Here is a 19,976-nt window from a genome sequence, read left to right as displayed (position 1 = left end):
GATCGCTCTTTGAGTCTGGTGGGCTTCCGAGACGTTTCGATTGAGGAAGCTGACAAATGTCTCACCGGGAACAGTTGGTCTCTTAATCACGCACTGATTGGCTGGTACATTGGGTTAACCGGAGGGGAGATTGCTTTCAGAAAGTTATTGGCTTATGAGTGCGCTGCGTCCACTGTTGTGATCATAATCACCAATTGATGCATTGCGTCTGGGGAACTTTATCAGATAAGAAACGACAACGATGACGACGCCGTACAGTGTCCAAGCCGGGTAAAAGTGAAATATCATTTTACATTCTCATTATTGACAAATTAAATATTCAAAACATCCATCATACGACCGAGCGCTGGACAGCAGCTTATACCAGCTCATCGAACCGGAGATGATCATCAGCGTGTGAGGATGGCTGTTGGATGGAACATGTCCAGCCAGGCCAGATCTTTCGGATGACAAAGCACCGGTGACAAGTGCCTCGACTTGCCGTTGATTGCTCTCGACTCGACCGACGACGGAAGGATGCTTGCTGGAAGTTTGATTTATTTCATAGGAGTGGTGAATATGACACTTTACGAGAAAGACACGACAGCTTGGGCAATTGTTTTTGGTGGATATTTGAATGAAAGCGAGAGTTCAATTGCTTTCTCTGGAAGTGCGCTGAATACGTCCTATACCACTGGATTTTGAAGTTCTTAAGTTTGAGACAAACTTTTACAAACTTAAGTCTGAGGCAATAACTTACAAACTTTGATTTGCTCACCTTCACATTCACGATAAGACAGCATCCATTTATTACGTAACGCTAAAATCGACAATTTTTGACCAGCCCACTCCCCTCACCCACTTCCCCCTCTGTAACGCTTTTTTGTATGAAAATCCTAAAATTTTTGTATGGACCGTAACGGTCGGCCATACTCCTCCCCTCCCCCTAGACCGTTACGTAATTTGTGGACGGCGCCTAAGTCACAATCAACAATAGTACGCCACATTACTCGATTCATGGTTGCCGGTCTCCATCCTCGGCCACGCCCAATAGTGGCTAGATCACGCTCCCCTTGATCCGCCCATCGTACTCTCTGCGCTACACCGTCTTGTACCAAGCGAAAAAGTGGCGACCACCAACTTTTATTTATTTATTTATTTCTACGTCTTCAACCCAACAGATTGTACAGACTGTTTTACTACATCTAGATCCTTATACAAATAAACACATACATCAGAATACACGAACTAATCAACATTGGTTTTGGAATTAAAAACAGCATCATTCACATAACAAAAAGAAGACAAAAACTTTATAAAACATCAAATATAATGAGAAGAAATAACTCACGGCTCGACACATCATTATTACATTATGGCTTATAAACATTACTAGAGCGACGACAAAATTCCCGGAACTTAATTCCATTGGGCCAGGTAGACGAACATAGAGCGATTTCCTTCCATCTCCATTTCAGTATAACTTTGAAGGTTATGTAATCTAAAAGATTGCAATCCACTCGGCTCGAAACTAATTTTACTTCGCTCAAGCATTCCCCAGCAGGTGCGCCTAAGCATCGATGTACCATCAATTCGATATCGTTCTCCGAAGCGGTGTTTACGATGTTCGTGAGTAACAACGAAAAGTAGCGATGTTCAATCGGTTCGTTTTCTTGCAGATCAGTGCGTTCACGTTCCACAGCTTCCCCGTGGGTATCACTCACTTTATTGCTCGCTTCGTTTGATGAGATGGGTGTAGAGTGGTGCAACGTACCAACGCTATTGTTGAACGGAATCATTCGTTGTAGTGTATCGGCGATTGAAGAAACCTGCGCCTTCAAATCGGCTAATTCTACGCGAAGAAAACTAGAATCTTCCGATGTTGACGATGTTCTCATTGAGCTTTTCCATTCCGTAAAAGCAGGCGTACAGTCACAGCACATCCAAAGCATTCCCCGCGAAACAGCTCGGAGGTCTTCTCTACACATACCAGCGCATGCGGCGTGGAATGTGTTTCCACATGGGCCAGCACACACAACAAACAGTCTCAGCTCCGTATATACACATATCGCGCATTTTTACATTTCACCATGTCCAATGATTTTGTTGAAACTTTTTCGTTCATCTTACGGGTCGGAAATCACAAAATTGAATACTATTTCACCGTAAAACGTTGCTGTGCGGTATTATTACTTAACGACTTTCGGTACCAGCGATTCCGTCACGGAATTATCTCAAAAACAGCGGAAATTGACGGAGGAAAAAATAGACGACAACACAACGGTACAACGGTCGTATATTCTTTTCAAGGTTATTGTCTGGCATTCTTGCAGCATGCCCTACCTAACGTATCCTTCCGGCTTTGCCCACCTTCTGTATGCTGGGTTCGCCGTAAAGTGCAGCAAGCTCGTAGATCATCCTTTGTCAAGGTCCATTTCTCGTGTCCGTAGAGGACCACCGACCTTATTAGCGTTTTGTGCATTACATGGTGCATTATGTGCGCTGATTTCGAGATTCTATGCGTATGCTGGGGTGACAACCCGTTGTGTCAGTCACTCTAGGTTGTACCGTGGCGATCGCCATCTGATTACGAAGAGTTTTGGGCGCAGCTCGACCATCATCAGGATGCCGTCCGTCAATCAAAACATGGTCCATTTTCTTTCTGCTATGGTGGTCCTGGTTACTCCTGGATAATTATAAGGAATATTGTGTTGGAAAGGGGGTGGAAGCTCAGGTAAAATATTATCTCCTGGGCGCCCATTAAAAACACCACCCCCGGCGAAGACTGGCGCTCGAGCCTAGCTATTTAGCACTGTAGTTGGAGGAAATGCCAATGCAGAACCCGTAGCTTCTGGGAAGGTAAGCCCAGCTCCCTGGGTTAGTGGGTTGGTGTCAGGCCCTGCGAGCCAGCCGTAAAAAAGACTAGCACCGGAAAATCAACAAGAGAAGAATGCGAACCGATACCAATGGCGACGACCACAGCGACGAAAAGGGACTTGCGATTGGAAGCTCGGTACGTGGAACTGCCAATCTCTCAACTTCATCGGGAGCACCCGCATACTCGCCGATATACTGAAGGACCGCGGGTTCGGAATCGTAGCGCTGCAGGAGGTGTGTTGGACAGGATCTATGGTGCGAACGTTTAGAGGTAATCATACCATCTACCAGAGTTGCGGCAACACACGTGAGCTGGGAACAGCTTTTATAGTGATGGGCGACATGCAGAGGCGCGTGATCGGTTGGTGGCCGATCGACGAAAGAATGTGCAGGTTGAGGATCAAGGGCCGATTCTTCAACATTAGCATAATGAACGTGCACAGCCCTCACTCCGGAAGCACTGATGATGACAAGGACGCATTTTACGCGCAGCTCGAACGCGAGTACGACCGCTGCCCAAACCACGACGTCAAGATCATCATAGGGGATCTAAACGCTCAGGTAGCCCAGGAGGAGGAATTCAGACCGACGATTGGAAAGTTCAGCGCCCACCAGCTGACGAACGAAAATGGCCTACGCCTCATCGATTTCGCCGCCTCCAAGAACATGGCCATTCGTAGCACCTTCTTCCAGCACAGCCTCCCGTATCGTTACACCTGGAGATCACCACAACAAACGGAATCGCAAATCGACCACGTTCTGATTGATGGACGGCACTTCTCCGACATTATCGACGTCAGGACCTATCGTGGCGCTAATATCGACTCCGATCACTACCTGGTGATGGTTAAACTGCGCCCAAAACTCTCCGTTATAAACAACGTACATTACCGGCGGCCGCCCCGGTACGATCTAGAGCGACTGAAGCAACCGGATGTCGCCACCGCATACGCGCAGAATCTCGAGGCAGCGTTGCCGGACGAGGGTGTGCTCGATGTGGCCCCTCTAGAGGACTGCTGGAGTACAGTGAAAGCAGCCATCAACAACGCAGCCGAGAGCACTATCGGGTACGTAGAACGTAGTCGACGAAACGATTGGTTCGACGAGGAGTGCAGAGCGGTTCTGGAGGAGAAGGATGCAGCGCGGGCGGTAATGCTGCAGCATGGAACCCGACAGCATGTGGAGCGATACAGACAGAAGCGGAAGCAGCAGACCCGTCTCTTCCGGGAGAAAAAGCGCCGCCTGGAAGAAGCGGAGTGCGAGGAAATGGAACTGCTGTGCCGTTCACAGGAAACACGCAAGTTCTACCAGAAGCTCAACGCATCCCGCAAAGGCTACGTGCCGCAAGCTGAAATATGCAGGGATAAGGAAGGGAGCCTCCTGACGGACAAACGTGAGGTAATCGAAAGGTGGAAGCAGCACTTCGACGAGCACCTGAATGGCGAAGAGAATGTAGGCACGGAGGACCAAGGCAGCGGAGGAAATGACTATGTTGGTGCAGCAGAGGACGGGAACGAACCAACTCCCACGCTGAGGGAAGTTAAGGATGCCATCCACCAGCTCAAAAACAACAAAGCGGCTGGTAAGGACGGTATCGCAGCGGAACTCATCAAGATGGGCCCGGAAAAGTTGGCCACCTGTCTGCACCAGTTAGTAGTCAAGATCTGGGAAACCGAACAGCTACCGGAGGAGTGGAAGGGGATAATCTGTCCCATCCACAAGAAAGGCGACAAGTTAATGTGTGAGAACTTTCGAGCGATCACCGTTTTGAATGCCGCCTACAAAGTGCTATCCCAGATCATCTTCCGTCGTCTTTCACCTAAAGTAAATGAGTTCGTGGGAAGTTACCAAGCCGGTTTCATCGACGGCCGGTCGACAACGGACCAGATCTTCACCGTACGGCAAATCCTCCAGAAATGCCGTGAATACCAGGTCCCAACGCATCACCTGTTCATCGACTTTAAAGCGGCATACGACAGTATCGACCGCACAGAGCTATGGAAAATTATGGACGAGAACAGCTTTCCCGGGAAGCTGACTAGACTGATAAGAGCAACGATGGACGGTGTGCAGAACAGCGTAAGGATTTCGGGTGAGCTATCCAGTTCATTTGAATCTCGACGGGGACTACGACAAGGTGATGGACTTTCCTGCCTACTATTCAACATCGCCCTGGAAGGTGTTCTGCGACGAGCCGGGCTCAACAGCCGAGGTACGATCTTCACGAAATCCAGCCAATTTGTCTGTTTTGCGGATGACATGGATATTATAGCCAGAACATTTGGAACGGTGGCAGAACAGTACACCCGCCTGAAACGTGAAGCAGCAAAGGTCGGACTGGTGGTGAATGCGGCTAAGACAAAGTACATGCTGGTAGGTGAGCGAGACAGGACAAGCCTTGGCAGCAATGTTACGATAGACGGGGATACTTTCGAGGTGGTAGAAGAATTCGTCTACCTCGGTTCCTTGCTAACGGCTGACAATAACGTGAGCCGTGAAATACGAAGTCGTGCCTACTATGGGCTCCAGAAGAAACTGCGGTCAAAAAAGATTCACCCCCGCACCAAATGTACCATGTACAAGACGTTAATAAGACTGGTGGTTCTCTACGGACACGAGACATGGACGATGCTCGAGGAGGTCCTGCAAGCACTCGGAGTTTTCGAGCGACGGGTGCAAAGAACGATCTTCGGCGGTGTGCAGGAGAACGGTGTGTGGCGGAGAAGGATGAACCACGAGCTCGCTGCACTTTACGGCGAACCCAGTATCCAGAAAGTGGCCAAAGCTGGAAGGATACGGTGGGCAGGGCATGTTGCAAGAATGCCGGACAACAACCCTGCAAAGTTGGTGTTTGCTAACCATCCGGTTGGTACAAGAAGGCGTGGAGCGCAGAGAGCACGATGGGCGGACCAGGTGGAGCGTGATCTGGCGAGTGTTGGGCGTGACCGAGGATGGAGAGCTGCAGCTGCAAATCGAGTATTATGGCGGCAAATTGTTGATTCAGTATTATCATGAATTTGATGTGAACTAAATAAATGAATTGTGTTGGAAAACGGTACTAAATATAGCTATGTATTTTTTTTCTTTTTTTTTTAAAGGGTGGCGATTTCGATGAATTGTGTTTTTGTTTGTCAGCTGGTGGGCGCTAAAGTTTCCAATCGTCAATTTGAATTACTTATGGTTTATATTGGTAATTGGTTTATTGGTACCCCTTCATAAATTATTTTTTAAGAAATTGTTTCTGTACTTATCGCGGAAAGGAAATTGTTGCAGGAATTCCTATACATATGAACTCAGCAAGAATTATTTTTAAGATTTCTTCAAGAATTGTTTTACAATGTATTACTTTCCATAAACTTCATTAGAGTTTTCTCCACCACTACCTCCAAGGAATCTGTCAGAACTGCCTTCAGGTATTCTTTCAGGATATATCAAACCCTTCATAAATTATTTTTTAAGAAATTGTTTCTGTACTTATCGCGGAAAGGAAATTGTTGCAGGAATTCCTATACATATGAACTCAGCAAGAATTATTTTTAAGATTTCTTCAAGAATTGTTTTACAATGTATTACTTTCCATAAACTTCTTTAGAGTTTTCTCCACCACTACCTCCAAGGAATCTGTCAGAACTGCCTTCAGGTATTCTTTCAGGATATATCAAAGAAATTCCCTTATTCTTTAAGAATTTATTACATATAGTTTCTGAAAATTCCTCCAGGTTTTTTTTTTCAGATTTTATTTCAGGAATTCCTTCAGCAATTTAACTTGGGGTTTCTCCAGGAGTTTCTCAAGAAATTTCTCAAAAGATTCTTCTTGAAACATTTTTTTTTCAAGAATTTTATCAAAAACCCTTTGGGTTAGAAATTCTTCCACTAAAATTACCAGAGTTTTCTCCAGGAGTTTTTGTTTGGAATTTCTTTCGAAGATTTCTTCAAAAGATGCAATTCCAGGATATGTTTTGTTTGCATCGATTTGTATCTTCTAAGTGTAGAATTAAATTCATAATTTATTCCGTGAGCTTGAAAAAAATAATTGTTGGAATTTTTCAAAATGTTCCTTGAGGTATTACTTTATATGTTCAGAGATTCTATCAAGCATTTATTAAAAAATAACTCTAGAGAAATCTCAAGAGATTCTCTTAGGATTTCTTTAGAAGTCTCCCCAAGTATTCCTTCAAAGATGGCTAAGGATTTATTCAGACTTTCTTTAGGGATCCTTTCAGATTTTTTTCCAGGAATGCTTCAGCAATTTCAATAAAGATTCTCTGAGCTATTGGTAAAGAAATTATTTCAGAATTTTTTCCTTATTTTGAATACTTGCAGTAGGTTCTCAAGTTCTTTCAAAAAATCCTTCAGATTTTTTTTTAATTCTTCAGTGGTTCTGCAGAGAGTTCTTCCACGTTATTTTTTGTTTCTGTATGATCTTATTCAAAATTTTTTTCAGGCGTACTTCGGGGATGTTTGTGTAATAATCTCATCGAAACTTGTACAATAAATTCTTTTAAAATGACATTCAGATATGTCTCCAGGAGCTCTTCTTGGGATTCCTAAGGAGAACCCGCCAGAGATCCCTACAAAATTTATTGAACGATTTCTTCAAGAATGTTACCACTACTTCTTCTTCTTCTTCTTCTTTATGGCTCTACGTCCCCACTGGGACTTAGCCTGCCTCGCTTCAACATAGTGTTCGTTGAGCACTTCCACTGTTATTAATTGAAGTGGATTCTTTGCCTGCCATTGCATGAATTTGTTAATTGTGAGGCAAGTACAATGCCCAGGGAGTCGAGAAAATTTTCCCGACTGGAACGGGAATCGAACCCGCCGTCTCCGGATTGGCGATCCTTAGCCTTAACCATTAGGCTAACTGGAGATTTGATTGTTCAGTGGTTCTGTAGACAGTTCCTCCACGTTTTTTTTGTTTCGGTATGATCTTATTCAAAAAATTTTTCAGGCGTACTTTGGGGATGTTTGTGTAATAATCTCATCGAAACTTGTACAATAAATTCTTCTAAAATGCCATATGTTTCCAGGAGCTCTTCTAGGGATTCCTAAGGAGAACCCACCAGAGATCCACACAAAGTTTATTGAACGATTTCTTCAAGAATATTACCACTAGCATTGTCTAAAATTTCTGCAGACATTTTAAAGAGATTCCTCCAAGAATTTCTCCAGTAATCCCTCCAAACATTAATGCAGGAGTTCATTCAGAGATAACTTCAGAACTTTTTGTAATGGAAAATACTCAAAAAATTCTTCAAGGAATCTCTAATGGTCACAAGGGGATTTTCACAAGATTCCTTCAGATAATCCTCCAGAGATTTTTTAGAAAGTCTTCCATGGATTCAGCTTCTGAAAAAGTCTCTAGAGAAATATCTGAATCCGAAAGAAATTTCGGAACCCTTGGAAGAATTTCCTTTGGAAACTCTGTGAGAATTAAACAAATATAAGAGGAATTTCCGAAAAAAATCCATAGAAGAGCCTTTGAAAAAAAAAAGACCTTGCTTGAATTCCTGAAATTCTTAAGGAGTGTCTTGATATATTTTTGATTGTGTTCCTTTAATAGAACTCTAAGATGATTTTGTGGAAGTAATCCTAGAGCAATCTGTAGACGTATTTTTGATATTTTTTGAAAGAATTCTTATAGGAATACTTGGAGAAACACGTAGATAAGACTTCTGTAAACAATCCAGAAAAAAACCTCTTGAGATGTATCTTAAGGAATTCCTACATAAATTTTAAGGAAATATCTGAATTAATTTCTTTAGAATTGTCGTGGAGAAATTCTAAGAGTTGTCTTAGGAGGAAATGCCAGAGAAATTTCTGAGGAAATTCGTGGAGAAGTATATGTGAAAAATTCTAAAGAAATCTCTGGTTGAACTTCTGTAGGAATCTCTGGAAAAATTCTTGCCTGAACCAATGGAAGTGATAGTATAAGAATCTCCTGCATGATACTTTATCCTGGTGAAATTTCAGAAGTAACCCATAGAAATCATCCCTTGAAAACATTCTTGAAGGAATGTCTGGAAACATGCTTCAGGGATTATCTGAAGAAAACCCTGCAGAAAATTATTTAGGAGTCCCTGGAAGATTTTTTCTGATGGGAACGTTGGACGAATTTCTTAAGGAATCTTTTAAACAATTTTTGGCGGAATCCTGAACTTATGATTTTATGTAGAAATCCATGATGGCTTCTCTAAAGAAATCCATGGGTGATTTCCCATAAGAATACGGATTAATAAGAGAATCTGTGGATGAATTTCTGAGGAAACCTGTTTAACAAAAAAAAAAAGATAATTGTCTTAAGTTACTGAATAAATGCAATAAATAAATAAATAAATAAATAAATCCATGGCCATTTTAGAGGAGTTATTCAGAGGATTGGAGGAAATTCTCAAGGAATTATCGAAGCAATTCATAGAGGATGTTCTAGAAATACTTTCAAAGGGAATTCGTGGAGCAAATGGATTCCTGGAGGATTTTGTAAAGGAATTATTGGTGAAATTTCGGAAGGAATCCAATTTAGGATTTATAAAGGAGTCCATAATTATTATTTTTTTTTAGAAAAATGTGGAAAATTGTTTTTATGCAAACTGTGATTTTCCTAAAGAAATTCCTAAAGAAATTCGCAGAGAAATCTTCAAATACATTCCTGGCAGAATTTCTTAAAAATTTTGGAAATTTTATGGAAGAAATTACAAGGAATTAGTGAAATATTTCTGAAGAAGTTTATGTAAGAATTTCTGAAGCAATGCAAACAACTTTTTAAAAAATGATGTTTTTAGAAATTTTGGAGGAATATCCTTTGAAAGATCTGAATTAATTGCTGTAAGAAACTGAAGAAATTCCTTGATAAACTTTCAAAATGGATTGATTTTTTTTTAAGAGCCCGCAGATAAATTTCAGGAGTAATTTGTGGGATGATCCTTAAACTGTGTCGAATTCTTCCTCCTGGCCAACCTGAGCAAAAAATATGTAGATCGTCTATGATGATCATGACGTCGTAATTTGGACAGTAATCAATTTCGCGTTCGAGCTGTGTGTAGAATGCGTCCTTGTGCTTCCGAAGTAAGGGCTGTGCACATTGATTATACTAGATTTGATGAATCGGCCCTTGATCCTCAACCGGAAAATTATTTCGTCGATCGATCACCAACCGATCACGCGCCTCTGCATGTTGCCCATCATTGATGATAACTGTTCCCAGAGTAGAAGAGGCTTCCAGGGGCTTGTATTGGAAGTATTTAATTGAATGAAGAATGGTGTAAGGACAGTTGCTGGGGATTTTAGAGCAGTTCTCCTGACAGTTCTTGGATATTGAAAGAAAGCTCAGGGAATTTGATTGGACTTACAGAGATTGATGGTAGTTTCTGGGAACTTCGATGGAATATTTGTCCCCTATAAGCTAGGATGTTTCTAGGGTTACACAATAGCAATGATAATCTTGGAATTTGTAACTATAAAATCGCTTCATCACCCCAAAATCTAAGTTGAACGTTGTTGTTTTCTTTGTTAGCAGCACTAAACAACGCACGATAAAGTTCAAAAAGCACGCGTTCCAAACACTTTCGGTTTCATTAGTGAACCGTTGCAAAGATAAATAACAAACTCGCAGCCTCATCAACAGAAGGCCTACCAAACAGCAGCACCCGGCTTCTGTCAGCATTGCGCTCAGTGTTGGCTTAGTTGCATGCTTTTTTTTTTCTCGTCATCATTACCAATATTTAAGTACAAGTACACGTCGTCGTACAGTCGGAATTTCTATAATACGGTACCATCCACTTAACGTCCATGGCAATATCTCAGCAGACTAACATCCTATTGAGCTGAGCATTGAGCATTATGTGAGTGGTTGAGGCCTACAATTTGCTAAATACCTAATGTCCAAAATAAAAGCTAAGTTGGTTGATAGACACATGAAAAAAAAAGCTGTGGACGTAAAGTTGGTGGCACCGTGTTACATGCATTCTGACTGTAGTATGCGTCTGCTGCACCTACTTCCATCCGTGAAACGACCTTTAGATAATAGCTACGAAATTGTCACCGTCTTCGTCTGCCCGGAGAAGAAAGCAAAACTGACCATTTTCCTAGTAGAGAAAGAAAGAGTGGGAGAGCGACAAAGATGCGACAATTGACCACATAATGAGGGGCAGTTTAAAAAGATGCGGTTCCGTCGAAAAAGCGCTAACGAGCTGTTCCCGGAGCGTTTATGGGACAATTTGTGATGGGAGAGACATCCACCGAACCGACTGGCACCGACGGCCGCGCGTAAATGAAGCCCCAAATGTGTCGAGATAAACACCCGTATGATGGACGGTGCAGTTTGATGATTGTAGTTTTATCACCTGGTGGTAGTTTGTCTGCTCGGGAGATATTTTGTTTGGTAAGATGACGACGACGACGACACGGTTGTTCCCTGAAACAGTAGTTGCGCTTTCAAAACACATTAAACAAGATTAGGTGATGGACATTTTTTTTTTCGGAGATCAAACACTTGACCCTAGTATAGGAGGATCGTTGATGAAAGGGAAAGTGCCCACAGTGGAACACTTGAGTTGCACTTAAAGTAGAAATCGTAAGTAATCTTATCGATGAAGAGGACTCTTAGGAAGCGGACATTAGTTGGCTATAGCGACAAAACAATCACCAATTATAAAATAGGACTAGTAATGATGAGTTTACGTTGAATTGGAACATAACAGATCATAAATCATAACTATCTCAACCAAGTTGCTGCCTTGCTGTTAGTGTTTTTGGAGACTGTTTTTATCCTATTCCTTCTTTAAAAACCCTAATTAATCCACCTAGCGGTGATGTTGCCTTTCTCGTGCTTTAAAATATCCTTTCAACAAAACTCAAGCGACATGTTGATGACATTGACATAAATACAAAATGAAAACTGCTTGCTAAATCTACTCAATATGGATACATTTTATATTAGCATAACATCGAATATTCAGAAAATATAAGACAACGATCCAAAATTCCAACCAAACATGTGTTATGAAGCCGCAAAATTTCGAAACGTCATTTTAGATTTTCCGGTCATCATTTTTTGATTCCGGATATCTACCCTAACTAAACTAAGCGCCATCTTGAATATTGAGACACCATCTTGGATGTTGTGATATTCATTTTTGGACTCTGCACCTAAAATTACATAAAATTGTCACCGTATTTAATTTTGGCATGTCGTTTATTATTTTCTGGTTACCTGTTTTGGACGAAGACCGGCATTCTTCCCCATTCAAACTATAGTCATATTGCAGACCTTGTGAAACAGCGCACAGCTTGGGTTTTCTGATTGCAAATTTTAAATTCTGGATATATTTCCATACAAAATATGCCCATAATGCACGAAATTAAAATCCTATAAAATAGGCGCTAACTTGAATACTGGGCCATATCTTGGATTTTGGACCGCTATCTTGGATACTCTGGTGGACTCCGAACATATTTCCCGTACCAAATACACTTATTTTACATAGTTTTAGAGCTCAACATTCCTTAAAACAGCCGCCATCTTCTGTTGACGCAATCAAATTCTTATTTTTCCATTCAACGTTGACCCATCCTGCTATAAATTTACACCTTAGGAATCTGGAATGATACGATTTGATGAGATCGCTTTAGTTTTGTCTATATTTTGTTCTCTTTCATATATGAGAACTTAGACATATTCGTCACTGTTGTTCATACCTAACGTTTATCAGGCCATTAAACAAAGCCACGATTTAATTTTTCACATGAACGTTGGTTCTGCTACACAACAGCTAGTCTCTAATGTGATCTAAGGCTATTTTCATGCTAACCGTTCATTAGATTATCAAAAACTCTGCGATCTGATGTGTCGTATGGATGGGTTTGGTTCATTTTTATATTTGGTAATTTCCGGTGGGATAGCCTGATCTGATTCCATGAGTCATGGACCATGACACTACCGGTTGTCCCAATTATGGTCTTAGAATATTTTATTGCTATTTATTCACCTTTACCTAATCACCGCGATTTGATATATCGCATGTATGGGTTTGATTCACTTTTACTTTTAACTACTTTCGAAGCCACAGCTGAACCCGCAACACTACCGGCTGAACCAAATATGGTCTGACACTATTGTCTTGTTAACTGTTCATCGGTTAACCAAAAACGCTGCAAATTGAAGGTGTCACATGCTGGGTTTGACAATTTCGACGGGACTCTCGGAACCAATCCCGGAACACAACCAGTTGTCTCTAGTGTGATTCAAGGCTATTTTCTTGCTAACTGTTCATCAGGTTATCGCAAAAGCCACGTTTTGATGTGTCACATGCGTGGATTTGGATTACTTTTACATTTGGCCTCTTCCGGCCACTCAAAACCGATTCCGAAACACTTGCTGGCCGTTCATTAGGTAATCTATAAAGCCGCTATTTGGTGTGACGCATGCACGGGTTTGTTTCTCTTCCAGATTTGACCACTTTGGCGGGAACCCCGGAACCGGTTCCGGAACACTACTGGTTCAGATATGGTCTGAGATGATTTTCCTGCTCATTGTCCATCAGGTAATCGAAAATGCCGTGGTTTGATGTGTCGCATGTATGGGTTTGGTTCAATTGTATATTTGGCCACTTCCAGCGGGACGCCTAGAACCGGTCCCGGAACACTACTGGTTCAGATATGGTCTGAGACTGTTTTACTGCTTACCGCTCATCAGGTTATCGAAAATGCCGTGGTTTGATGTGTCGCATGTATGGGTTTGGTTCAATTGTATATTTGGCCGCTTCCAGCGGGACGCCTAGAACCGGTTCCAGAACACTACTGGTTCAGATATGGTCCGAGACTATTTTCCTGCTTACCACTAATCAGGTTATCGAAAATGCCGTTGTTTAATGTGTCGCATGCATGGGTTTGGTTCAATTGTATGTTTTGCCACTTCGAGCGGGACGCCTAGAACCGGTTCCGGAACACTACCGGTTCAAATATGGTCTAAGACTATTTTCCTGCTTACCGCTTATCAGGTTATCGAAAATGCCGTGGTTGGATGTGTCGCATGCATGGGTTTGGTTCAATTGTGTGTTTTGCCACTTCCAGCGGGACGCCTAGAACCGGTTCCGGAACACTACCGGTTCAGATATGGTCTGAGACTATTTTCCTGCTTACCACTCATCAGGTTATCAAAAATGCCGTGGTTGGATGTGTCGCATGCATGGGTTTGGTTCACTTGTATATTTGGCCCTTTCCAGCGGGACGCCTAGAACCGGTTCCGGAACACTACCGGTTCAGATATGCTCTGAGATGGTTTTCCTGCTCTTTGTCCATCAGGTCATCGAAAATGCCGTTGTTTGATGTGTCGCATGCATGGGTTTGGTTCACTTTGATATTTGGCCACTTCCGGCGGGACACCCGGAACCGGTTCCGGAACACTACCGGTTCAGATATGGTCTTAGACTATTTTTCTGCTTACCGCTCATCAGGTTATCGAAAATGCCGTTGTTTGACGTGTCGCATGCATGGGTTTAGTCCACTTTTATGTTTGGCCACTTCCGGCTGGACACCCGGAACCGGTTCCGGAACACTACTGGTTCAGATATGGTCTGAGACTATTTTCCTGCTTACCGTTCATCAGGTTATAGAAGATCCCGTGGTTTGATGTGTCGCATGCATGTGTTAAATGCATTTTCATATCTGGCCCCTTCCTGAGGTACCGTTCCGGAACACCTAAATGGCCATATCTCCGGAACGGCTGGACCGATCCGAACCATTTTCAATAGGAAACAATGGGACCAGATTCTGCGTCGAATGAACCGTCGGTCATTGAAATCGGTTGAGGTTTACTGCCAAAAAGTGATGTGAGTTTTTTTGTACACACTCACACATACACACACACACACGCACACACATACACACACACACACATACACACACACAGACATCACCTCAATTCGTCGAGCTGAGTTGATTGGTATATATGACTCGACCCTCCGGGGCTTCTATCAAAAAGTCATTTTTGGAGTGAACATATAGCCTTTCCAGTACACTTAGTGTACGAGAAAGGCAAAAAAGAAGTGGTATTAATCTTTCTATTATGTACATTGTACACTCCGTCCTGAATTGCTTGTTCGGCAACTTTTTGTCGAAAATAGAACAGCAGAACGGTTGGGGTGGCTCACCTAAACTTCCGGTCCGCCTTAGTGTTTCATACATTATGATGGGGTTCTAGTTTTGCCAGTTGTATTGTAAAGCACTAAATGCAGTCATTGCATATCGGTGTAGAGAGAGAGGATCTCGAAATGTCTATCGACGACCGGCTAGATACAGTGGAAAATGGTTGTCTTAATACTTATCAATCATCTTTGTAAAACGAAAAAACTGATCTCACTGAGACAGGTATCTGAGCCAAATTTGGTATAGGGGAGACTCGGTAGACTTGATCCCTTTTTCTTAATTTAACTGTAACTTGAAAGAAAACACAAAACTAGATCCGTTTTCTAAACATCTATTGCAAGTTTATACACAACAGAAGGCCTTTGAATTATTGATAAAGTTTTCAAAACTGTGTTTTATGGAAGCATGTCTTATGATGTATTTTTCAAAAATGGGTGACAATTGATCCCCCTTTGAACACATGGTTCATTTAAAGGGAAATAACTCCTGAGGCTACCTATTCGTTTTCTTTTCAAGTTTTCTTGTATTTTCGATGAATATGGTGTATTTCAAATTGTAGGATTACCTTAAATTTTAAGGGGCAATGCAGTATTTTCAAAATGGGGAGACTTGATCCTTCTTTTCATGGTTTGTACTAAAATAATAATTATCCAACACATTTTATCGTGGAATTTACCAGAATTCCATGTAAATAGAGGCTTCCGAATAATATTTTATATTCGCATATATAATGTTTGTGTAATACTCGAGGGATCAAGTGTCCCCATGTCTCTGTTGTTAGTATACACAACAGAATTTGTTTGGATATACGTTTGATAGTATTTTATTTAAACTATTTGTTCCCTATTTATCCCGGCTGTTCGAGTCCGTATGAAGTTGATCATAAATATTACCTTCTTTTCTCGATCAGCCTAGATAGGTGCGTAGTGTCGGTAGCGATTGTCTCAATTGGCTAAGAATAACACTACGGACCGCTTGTTCCGGTGGTAAGAGTCCACCAACAGGTGACCCCTAATTCATGGTGTGATGCGGCTTTATGCTTACCGTGCCTAGGAATGAATGGCTAGGGGGGGGGGGGGTCCAATAAAAACTTAACCGCAAACGGAGCCTGTGGAGTACCAGGGCGCTCTCCACAGTATGTTGCCCTTACTGCGCTAAACGGAACAATGGTGCAGTTGATCTTGTGTTTCTCTGAGACAATCAGCTGCCCTTCTTTAGTCTAAATAGAGGCTAAATAAGGGCGGGATTATGAAGATGTTGTAAATTAGTTTAAATTTTCACCTTATGCGATTTACTCAGTGTATTCTGTGTATCCTCGCCTTTGGCGTTTTACAATCGATACCGATCTGGTTTTATTGCTGCTGTTCTTTGGTGTGCTGTTATAGCGAAGAGTTTGATCTTACCTAGTTTGGGTAGTGGCTACGGTTAGGATAGCTCAGATCAATCTTCAGCATAAAAGAACAGCAACGATCAATCTTTGCAGACTTATGCAAAATGGTGCAGCCCAAGTGGCCTTGGTCCAAGAACCTTACACACTAAAAAAATCTCAATTTTAATAGTGACACAATTGATCGAACTGCCTGAAAAAGCTTTGACATAAACATAAATGTGCCATATTTTTACACTTTTTGTGACGTTCGTATTAAGTTTGTATTGTTTGAGTTCTTCCAGCCATAATTTTAAATCATAGAACTGATAATTTAGTTCTCTATGCTGTAAATTTACGCGATATGTTACAGAAACATAATGTTTACTGATGTTGAACTGTCAAACAGCACCTTACAAAATCAGATGAAGACTGCAGTCGATTGGAAATTTGTTTATTACGAAGGTGAAACAGCATGTAAACCGCTCATAAATTTAACACCGAGTTGAGCCACAAACTTGGAAATGACAATCCGTTGCCATCAGCCGATGCAGCGGTAAACGAAAACAGCCACGCTCAGTCAATCAGAAGACGGCTTTGTCTGCTTGGCTGCGATGCCGGCTGTCTCAGTACATACATACACGCCAGCAGTGACGACGCGACAGCCGAACCTGCAAGTTCGTTTATGGTAGAAGCTGTTCATCTTCGACTGCCATCTCTTCAACGTGGTGAGTCAGCCGAGAGAGCAAGATCGAAAACTGACACTCTGAGGATCGAAGTTCGATTCCCGAATGGAACTGTTTGTATTTTTTTTTTGTTTCAATATTCGGTGCTATAAATAGCACAGTTCTCAACCATGTATACAAGCAGCCGACGCGCTGAGCTGTTGCGGTAAAATTACATGAGTCCAACATTTTCCGTTTCCTGTAAAAATAAGATCGCACACAATTTTGCGTCAAATGAGTTGCTTTTATATGTCGGACTTATATGACACAAAATTACAAGATTTTTTCGAAGTGTGTACTTTCGTAAGGGGAATTTCTATCTAGGAAACCTTGTGTTTGCTACTTTCAGTAAACATGAAATGGCAAACTCGCATGTCATTCCTCTAGTTTGTGTGCTTGTCAACAACGCAATAGTTGCTACACTCATCTTTGAACTAACCAACAGAGATATATATATGCTATCACAATTGATGTATTTGTTGGAAATCTCAACAGGACATACGTCGATTGTACTGTTTATTTACCGCATGATGAACCGTCCCCCCCTACGGATGCTTTCAAACAAGTCATCGCATACTGTACTTCAAAAGGCCTTCCGCTAATTGTTGGCAGTGATGCTAATGCTCACCATATCATCTGGGGCTGCTCAGATATTAATTTGAGAGGCTCCAGTTTGATGGAGTACTTAAGTAGTACAGATCTTGCATTACTTAACATAGGCAACCGCCCTACGTTATGATATCTGCTAGAGAGGAAGTGCTAGATATAACGCTTTGTTCTAGTAGAATTAGTCACTAGCTGACCAGTTGGCATGTGTCAGATGAAGAATCCTTATCTGTCCACCGCTACATCTTTTTTGAACATTTAAATGTTACTTCGCAAACATTGCGTTTCAGGAATCCTCGGTCAACAAACTGGGATCTTTTTACTGATTTGGTTGCAGCCAAATTTCATGGATACTCTCCATCCACTGACACTCCAAGTGATTTAGATGATGCCGTTGATACAACAACGACCTTTATCATGGAAGCTTTTGAAGGAGCATGCCCTCTACGGTCTGTGAAGATCACAAGAGGAACCCCTTGGTGGAACTCTGATCTGGCGAAACTCAGGAAACAATGTAGAAGAGTTGGAACAGACGACGTTCGGCTGGTTCGGAGGCTTTCAGGTCGGCTCGCAAGGCCTACAGGAAAGCTCTCCGGTCTGCTGAACGATTCGGCTGGAAAATACCTTTGTACAAATGTTTCCAGTTTGAGTGAAGTCAGTCGGTTAAACAAAAACCTTGCCAAATCTAAGGATTTCCGAGTGAACGAACTTCATTTGCCAAATGGCGATCTGACTTCCTCAGATGAGGAAGTTCTGGAATGCTTATTCAGCACACACTTCCCTGGATGTGTGGATATTACATCTTCGGATGAACCTGATGTCTTTTCTTGTAGTTATGATTCCCTGGCCTCGGCTCGGAGTATTGTAACTATAGAATCGATTGAGTGGGCACTTAATAGCTTTGCTCCTTTCAAATCCTGGGGCAGATGGGACTTATCCCATTTTGCTTCAGAAGGGATTTGATTATTTCAAATATGTTTTGAAAAAAAATACTTGTTTTCAGTTTTGCTACAGGTTATATTCCCAAATCTTGGCGGGATATTACTGTGAAGTTTTTTTCCGAAAGTTGGTTGTGCGTCGTATGAAGAATCAAAGAGTTTCAGACCTATCAGTTTGACCTCTTTTCTTCTGAAATGCTTAGAACGCATTGTGGATCATCACATCCGTGATGTTCATCCCGCCAACGTGCCTCTTTATGTGAACCAACATGCCTACCAATCTGGTTAGTCCACTGCGACTCTTTTATACAAAGTTGTTTACGATATCGAGAAAGCATTCGCTCAAAAGCAATCTTGTTTGGATGTTTTCCTTGATAACGAGGGTGCCTTTGACAATGTGCCTTTCGATGCCATACTGGAAGCTGAACTGAGTAACTCCAATGATTTCAAATTGGATTCGTCAAATGCCTAAAACCCTATATCTCTCCTCGACATTGCGTTTAGCAGGGATTAGGAAATTTAGTGTTTGTGGATGCTCCCGAGGGAGAGACTTGTCACCACTTTTGTGGAATCTTGTAGCAGATACGCTATTGAGGCAAGGAAGGGAGCTTCCATTTAGTACGTCACGCAAAATTTGGGAATTTTCGACCCCCCTCTCCCCTTTGTACGGGTTTTTCGTATACCTACACGGAGAGAAATAAATTGTAAACACAATTAAATTCCAGTTCAAATCAACCGATTTTTCAGTTTGCTATAGCGACAAACTGATTTCTAGTTTAAACTAAACTGTTCCATTGTTTGATAATACAAATATTTTCATTTGACGAAATTTTTGACACCCAAGCAACACACATGTTATATAAAAGTTACGACAGCGCAAGTTTTGGTTGTATAGAAGTTTATTTTACGTTATTTCAACACAATGTTAGAATTACGTAAAATAAACTTTTATACAACCAAAACTTGCGCTGTCGTAACTCTATTATAACATGTGTGTTGCTTGGGCAGTTTGTAAGTCCAAACTGAGATTTTGTAGTTTCAACATAAAATAATGGATTGTTTCAAACGACAGCACTTTTGCAACTAACAAAGCCAGAATGTGATTGTGATGGTGACGGCAGCTCGGAAATCTATTTTTAGACACTTGACAAGCGGATGGAAAGTAGACCGGATAAAAAAAGACAAAAAGGCGAAATCGACCAACTTACGACAGCAGCACGTAATGGGCACAGTCATATACTTCTGCTCAGATATCCACGCTGCTATTAAAGAATTTGCTTCGGCTAACTCCAGGTCAAAGATAGTTATAGCTTGTCGAATTCAAATCGAGGAGCTGAATTC

This window comes from Aedes albopictus, chromosome 2 (assembly GCF_035046485.1).
Source record: "Aedes albopictus strain Foshan chromosome 2, AalbF5, whole genome shotgun sequence".
NCBI classification, from domain to species: Eukaryota; Metazoa; Arthropoda; class Insecta; order Diptera; family Culicidae; genus Aedes; species Aedes albopictus.
Note: the sequence above shows the minus strand (reverse complement) of the source record.